The sequence below is a fragment of the Falco punctatus genome, assembly GCF_963210335.1.
Source record: "Falco punctatus genome assembly, contig: scaffold_23, whole genome shotgun sequence".
NCBI lineage: Eukaryota > Metazoa > Chordata > Aves > Falconiformes > Falconidae > Falco > Falco punctatus.
The window spans coordinates 1,593,318-1,601,617 of NW_027660078.1; positions in this window are offsets into that span (position 1 = coordinate 1,593,318).

Below are 8,300 nucleotides of genomic sequence, written 5' to 3' on the forward strand. Positions count from 1 at the left end.
CCTTTTCAGAAATCAGTGTGTTGGCTTTATTTCCACCTATTTCTCTTCCCTCAGACATGGATGAGAATCACAAAGACATCGATGGAATGAAGAAGAGGAAAACAAGACCTTTTTCTTCTCTTGATTGATTTGTACATGTTGCAGAGGGTCCTGTGGACCTTCTAGTCATTGTGAAGACTCAGGAAACCAGGGAAAGTGGTTTCTTCTAACACCACTAACTACTACGTCTTTGCTTGGGATTGGTCCTGGGTTTGGGCCGTATTTTGGTCTAGGCATTAGTTTTCCTGCTTTTTTCTGTTACCTGTGTCTCGTCTCAGGAGTTAGGGGGTCCTTTCTCCCCGGAATTTTGCTTCTGCTTGTACCTGCTTGAAAACAATTAGAGATTTGGGGGGTCCTTTTCCATTGTTCATGCAGCTCTGTTGGCACAGAGTATTTCAATGAAGTATCACAGAGTGGTGCTTCTCCTGCAGGATCTAGTGAATGTGGTCCCAGCTATCCCTGTGTTCCTGGAGAGAGAGCCCTTCCCTCCGCTTCGCTGGTTTACAGCCCCGCTCCTTTGACCCTTGCAGTTACTGCCTGTTACTGCTCCTCTTGTGAGGGTAAGCAGAGTGGTTTCCTTCCTGAGGCTCTTGCTCTCTCTGTCCTGTTGAGTACCCTGTGCAGTGTTTCCGTTCTTCTTGTTGTTGTTATGCTGCTAGGTGGGTCTGCTCATTTCATAAAATAAATGCTCCTTCCCCCAGGAATTCAGTACTAAAATCAAGAGAGTCGCAGAATGAGTGAGGGGAAGGGGCCTCTAGAGATGATCTAGTCCAACGTCACCCCTGCTCAAAGCAGGGTCAGCCACAGCAGGTTTCTCACTGTTCTGTCAGCCAAGTGTTATACATCTCCAAGGATGGACACTCCACAACCTTTTCTGGCAACCTGTTCCAGTGTCTGTCCATGCTTACAATTTTTTTAAAAATAATAATTGTAAAAATCCTTGTGTTAAAATTTCCTCTATCTGGATTTGTGCCTATTCCTCTTGTTCTTTTGCTTGGCACTGCTGAGAAGAGTCTGGCTCCATCTTCTGTACTCCCCCCACCAGGTATTTATACACATAGATAAGGTCCCGCTGAGCTTTCCTGTTCTCCAGTAAAGAAACAGTTGCAGCTCTCAGCCTCTCCATATATATAGCTCATGAGGTCCAAGCCCTGCAGCATCTTCATGGCCATCGTAGCCCTGGAAGCTGTATGATACGTGTTTTGAAATTCACTTCTGCGTGTCACAAATTTGATGGAAAAAATGTAGGAGTAGCAGGTATCATCAAATGTAAACAGCAGCATATAGCGCTTGCACTGTGACTCTTAAATTAAGAGATGTGATTCCTTCTTGTGAAGGCTTCTGAAGGCAGAATCATAAGTGAGAATAACTTAATTGGTAACAATACCCACTTTCTAGGGGAGAAGAGGCGTAAGTGCTTCTTTGTAGTGATCCAGGCTGATTCCAGCTACATAATAAACCCCACAGCACTCGCTGCGTAGAAGCTGTAGCTGTGGTTATCTTTTCTTAGTACACAGTTTGCAAGAAAAAATTGTGTGTGCTTTTATGTTTTTATAAATGCGTGTCGTGGTATTTGCAATAACAATAAAGAAGTTTTGGCATCATCTGTAGGAGCTCTTTCAATTTCCCATCTTAAGGTGGAGAAAAGAAGAATATTGGCACACGCTTTTTTCTATACAAATGGTGTATGTCAATCCTGCAGCAGCTGCTGGTGCAGCTCTTCTCTCTGTGAAGTTGCAGAAGCCAGCCTCAACTGGCTGATTTGTCCCTGTGGGTGGCATTTGTACCTATCTCGGCATGTAGCTGACATTCTGTTCGTGTGTTTGATGATAAACTTCAGCCATACCTTCACTGCAATAACTGCGCTAGGCTTTCTTGCTTTCTTCCTGTGTATTTTGTTAAATGCCCAGTAATAATCCAGCTGGTGAGTTACAAATTGTTTTGTTAACGTTGCTGAGCAATGAGGCAGCTGCAGCCCGACTGACCAAAAGTTTCTCTTCAGTAGAAATCAAACCCCAAACCAAGATGTGTCTATTTGGAATGATGTTTTTAGGTTTTCTCTCATTATGTGTGGTTTTTAAGAATGGTTTAGAAGTTTAATATTAGAAAAACGTAACTGTTAAAATATTAACTGTATTTTCTGTATAATTCTAGGTATGGCAGGAACTAGATGAAAAAATCGCTAAAGAACTTAAACAAGGTAATGTGTCACTATGTTAGGGGCATTTTTAAGGAAAAAGAGGAGTGTTCCTGACTCTTGAACATAATGGCTTGAAAGCTGTGAAGTTCCTGTGCTAAGCAAAGGGAGGTTTTTCTGCTAGCTTTGCAGTTTAGACTTGAATGTGAAAACTTCCAGCTTACCAAAAGATTGTGTAGAATGTTATGCAGTTGCCTGAAAAAGACAAGTGCAGAGAAAACTAACCCACTTCCTCTACACGGGTGCACTTGGCGTAAGCTGAAGTCACGTTTTTCTAGAGTGAATCCTTGAGCACAAACGTCAAACGTAAAAGAAGCCCCGAGAGAAGACGTTTATAGACTTCAGCCATCACTGCTTCTTCCATGTGCATCAGTTGCATTCCGCACTAAATCATACCGTGCACTTCTCTGCTGTTGGACCTTGGTTTTTTGCCGTTTCTTATTCATTGCTTGTATTTGTAGCTTATATGTTGCAGTCTTTTTTGAATAAGCAAGAAAAATGTAATCAGTGATACGAAAGATACCCTTTCTTTGGGAAAAGATCATTTCGTAGCACTTGGGCAAACATAAGATGAGTTGAATGCTTTTAACACATAGCATGAAACATGCTCTATAATATGAGGCCAGGTGTCGAAAGAGGAATTCCACCTGTTTCAGGGTAGTCGTTCCTCCAGAGTCACTGCTTTGCTTTGCAGTGACTGGTGCTATTTCAAAGCAGGTGGCCCCTGCGAGAATTTCCTTCTGTTCCTGCATGCTTTTAGTAATACAGAGAGTGTTCAGCTGTAGCTTCACAGCTCGTTCCATGTGTCCGAATGGACACAAAGCCGTTGCATTTCATCCGTGTGCATTTTGAACCTGACTGTGCATCTGCTAGGTGTCATAGAGTGCGTTTGGTTTCAGGACCTTGTCTGAAAAACGTGGCTGGAGAAGAACAGGAAAGGTGGGCTTGCTGTCATTGAGTATGTGTTTTTGTGGAGGAAAGAGGGTTTTGCCAGGGTGAGTTACAAAGACGCCCCTCAAAGAAAGTGCCAGGCTAGGAGACTTGTCCTGGCCTGACTGCACTGCAAAGGTGTTTGCGTTTTCACCGGCGGATTCTTTTTAAGTTTGTCACAGAGAAGGCAGAAGCTGGTTTTTAGGAGTAGAGTTCCAATAAATCACTGCTTTGAACATTCAAGGAAAACAGATACTGGAGGTTTGAGAGATCTGCAGGGGGGCTCAGTTTAGCACTGGTGTAAGCAGGAGTCATTTGTGGATTCCCTGAAGACGTTCGCTGTGTAGCCTATAGAATTTCTTTCACTGGCTTTAGAAATACTGTTGACTGGTAAGCAAATGTGGAAAAAGATTGTTTCTTCCTTTGTGCGTAGCCCTTTGATTGTTACGATCCCTTGGAAGTTTTTAAATCTCTTTCTGGATTATAGTCTCTCCAGTTATCCATGATGTTTTCATAGTGACTGATTTGGCCCTGTCTAGTGTAAAAGCAACACCGGAATCTTGTTTCTCTTCTCCCTAGCCACTGCTGAACTTGAAGCTGGATCTGCTGGAGCTTCTCCCATGGTATTTTCCGATGGATCTTCAAAAAGTATCCACGTTGACCAGGATCCCCTTTGCAGGGCAGTACAGGAGTACCGCGATGTTTTAACCAAAAATTACCTGATTTGAACAAAATGCTGGGGAAAAAGCTCCGGAAAGGATTTTGTTTACATAGCGCGTCTATAGTTTCTCATCCCACAGTTCAGATGTGCAAATGTGTTTATTGCAGTCCGAATGTGAATTCTATTAAATGGATGTCAAGCACATTGCACTTGCCTGTTGGTTTATTGATGCATAGGTGTTTTATTTTGCACTCACCATAAGAAGCACACCTGTTTTTTTCTGACTAGCAGAATGACTCACCTTGATTCTTGAGCGTGACAGAATTGTCAGAATGTTTCTTATCAACGTAGAAGCTTTATTTTTTCTCCACTGATGTTCTGTGTTTTAACGAAAGCATTCCCTTTGTTCTGCTTAATCCTTTCACCCTATGTGTTTTTAATGTTTCCAGTGTTGCTTTAATGCTTAGGACATCGTTTGATGTGATTTGAGCCTGCTGCTTCAGTCCAGATGCCGTGACTGTTTCTGCCGATAAAGTGAAATCTTTACCAGTGGTCATGCTGGAGGACAGGGCACTTTACGTTGCTGTCACCTTATGCGCCTTAGGTTTAACATTACTGTGAGTGTGTAGCAGTGCCAAGAGAGTTATGTGGTGGGTTTGGTATGTTTGTTTTGGATCACAGAACCACAGAGCGGGTGAGGTTGGAAGGGACCTCTGGAGGTCATCCGTTCTAGCTCCCCTGCTCAGGGAAGACCACCCAGAGCTGGTTGCCCAGGACCATGCTAGCTTTTGAGTATCTCCCAGGATGGAGCCTCCATGGGCAGCCTGTGCCAGTGCCCAGTCACCCTGATCGGAAAGAAGCATTTCCTGATGTTCAGCCCCGACCCTCTGTGTTTCAGTTTGTGCCCATGGCCCCTCACGGTATTCATCTTGGGGTTTGTATTAAAGGTCGCTGCAGCTGTAGACATCCCCAGTTACTACATCAGCAGCTGTGCTGTACCTGAAACACTTCATGTGCGGGAAAAATGAATGTTAAAATATTAACTTCCAGTCTCCTCAGTACTTTCCAAACCTTGTATGATAGGACAGCCAATCTTTTTGTTGCTGCTAGCAGCTGATGATGTGGTGGCTGTAGCCCAGATGGTAGCCAGTGTTCTGGGACATTTGTGTCAATAAAAGAAGCAGGTTTACTTCTTTCAGGGAGTTACCTGTTACTGAAGATCTACATTGTCATTTCCTGTCCACAGAAGTCAGTAGTGATCAGAAGATGATAGAACAAAGTCCCAGTTCTGGGAAAGGAAGAATGGTTGTTCCAAGATCAATTAAGACTGGAAAAATTTGGGGGTTTTACCCACTAATTCAAGGACTTGAGTTAACAGGCAGTGAGGAAAGCAATGAATGTTGCTGTGACGCTGTTCCTTTTTGTATGAATACATATTTGTGAAGTTAATATACTGTATTTAATTCCAGATACTCTGTTTGAAATTTAATAAACCTTGTCATCTAATATATGTCTTTGTTTTATCGTTTCCCTTCTTGACATCGCTTTCTACCCCTTTCCCTAACCGTACAGCTCTCCAGAGCGCTCTGCTCCTTTCAGCTCTGTTCACCGCTGCGCCTTCAGCCTGTCCTGGAGGCCAGGCAAAAGGCCAGCATGTGTGTATGTCCTTCTCCACAATTGTGTTAAGATCAGTTCCCAGACTTTCCCTGTATTTTAGAGCAATCCTCCTTGTGGTTTGGGCAGAAGGTAGCAGGTGAGCTTCTGGTGGCCGTGAAACGCTGGGAAATCCCACAGGTTTTGATCCCCTGCAGAGGAAAAAGGTGTAACGAAATTTCTCCAGCCTGCACCGGAGTGGTCAAAGAGAAGTTCAGCTTTTGCTACTTTCTAGTGTCTCTCCACAGAGGAAGCAGGGACAGAACATCTTGACGTTGTGTTGTCAGTCACTGTGATAAACTCAGACGTGACCTGTGCTCAAGTTTCCTCACCGCTCTCTGCTGCCAGCTCTTAGTGAGAGGGGAGAGCTCTTGGCTGGTGGAGCAGCAGAACAGAAATTCGGTGTTGGCATCTGCCATAACCGGCATTGATAGCAGTTATGATGAGGCGTGAGGGGGTACAGAGAAGTCCAGGCAATTCCTGCACTCGAAAGTCCATCCCCAGTGTCACTGTGGGGACACTCCTGATGAAGCAGGAGAGGGCATGGCACTTGGGGGAGGCTCTGAGGCCTGGAAGACAGGGAATGTCTGTCCCATCTTCAAGAAGGGCAAGACCGAGGAGCTGGGAACTGCAGCCTCACCGTGCTGCCTGGGAAGGTGGCGGAGCACGTACTCTGGGAGCTGTTTCCAAAGATGCTGGGGACAATAAGTTGGTAGGGAGGAGTCAGCATGGGTTTGCAAAGGGTGAAATCATGCCGCACTGACCTGGTACCTCTCTAGTGATGTGTGAGTAACTGAGTGGACAGAGGAAGAGCAGTGCGTGTTGCTTACCTTGACTTTAGCAAGGCTTTCTCTGGCTTGTGCCCGAACAGTCAAGTTCAGGTTCAGGAACTTCCTGATCTCTTTCCAAAGAAGAAAGCAAGCGTGTTTCTTGATTTCTTTGCTCAGGTACCTTAGAAACCCTTTGGGGTCAGTAGCTACAAGCAGGTTGCAGATCTTTGCAATCAGTTGTATGGAATAAACAACTCTGTTTCAGAAAATCTTATTCTGCCAGTTGCTTTTTCCTCATGAGCAAATGTGTCAGGAGTTTCCCAGGTTTTGCTGTCTTCAAAATACCATGTTGAATTGTTGCTACAAAACATTAGTTTTTCAGTTACTCATTGGCAGAGTAGTGGTTGAGTAGTCCTGCTGCAGCACTAGTATGTCTTCCCAGTGAGTCCTGACCTCTGAAACATCCAGGCTTTTGCTTATAATTCATTGCTGATCGCTGCCACTCCGCTCCACTGATGCTCTGCAGAGGGAACATAACTCTGGTACCCTGTAAGCATGCTGACCGCCTGTGTCCTGTTTTCATCCTGCCTTTACCTCAGAGGTACCCCTCGCCACACTTCCCTGGGTATAGAGATAAAGCACTTGTGACTAAAAACAAAGCAGCTGCACGTTCTGTGTGCCTAGAAAAGCCAGTGGTAAATGCTGCTTTACTGCTGGCTCCCAGCGAGAAGCGGAGGTTACTGGCTGCTGGGCAAACCAGCGTTAACATCGAGCACAGCAGCGAGGGAAAGCCCAGTCCAGTCATTCACTGCAGCGATGACGTGTCTGTTTTCTGGTTGCCAGTGAGAAACCTGCTCTCAAATGTGGGTGGCTGCTCCTTGCTGCTTGTTGGAAACAGCCCCCGCTACCCTGCAAGTGGTGCAGTGTCGTGGTTTAACCCCGGCTGGTAACCCAGTGCCACGCAGCCGCTCGCTCGCTCCCCCCTCAGCCAGAGGGATGGGGAGAGCTGGAAAGGAACGCAAAACTCAAAGGCTGAGGTAAGAACAATTTAATAATTGAAACAGAATAAAAATGGAAGAATAGCAACAACAGTGACAATAATAGTTATAATGAAAAGGGAGAGGGAAAGGAAGAAAGGAGCAGGTGGTGCACAACGCAGCTGCTGGCCGCCCACCGGCTGATGCCCAGCCAGTCCCCAGGCAACAAGCCCCCTGCCCAGCCAGCCCCCAGGTACACAGAGAGCAGGCGTGCCGTCCCATGGCATGGAACACCTCTGCGGTTGGTTCGGGTCAGCAGACCTGGCAGTCTCCCCTCCCCAGCCCTTGCGCCCCTCCAGCCCTTTTGCTAGCGAGGCCTGAGGAACTGCAGTGCCTCACACCAAAGCCAAAAGACAGCACTGCGCTAGCCCCTAAGAAGGTAATTAACGCCATCCCAGCTGAAACCAGGACGTGCTGCTAACACATCTGGCAATACCCGAGCTCACTATGCTGAAGCTGAGCTGTATCGTGTTCCATAAAACAGGGAACTGATCTTCTGTGCAGGTGTCTATCTTGCATAATTTCTGTCTAAGCGTCTGGACCAGTTACCTAGCGTCGTAGTACCTGACCACGCGCTATTCGCACACAGCGAGGGCATGCTGAGGGCTGGTTGTTTTGGGTTTTTTTCATTTTGTCTGTACAATGCAAACAGTGCAGGCAAATCGCATGTGACCAAGGGAATTTCAGCTTCTCCCTGCACCCCACTGCCAGTGTTCCTTGCACTCCAGAGCAAGGAGTTCAGACAAAGGATGCCTTTCTTAAGCAAGGCAGAAATGTATGAGACTTTGAACAACCAGCATGCCAAGAGATGTTTCCCACTACCAAACCACATCTCTTCAACTATGCCTATTAGTGGAGCTTTTTCTCTAACGTGAGCTTTGGTTTCTTTCCTATCCATCACACTGGTTACATATTGCCAGTAGCAGATGGTGTTGGCTCTTTGCACCTGCAAATGAAGTTGATTTTATAATTGTCTTTCTTGACACAGTCAACCTTGAATTTGCAAATTGCTT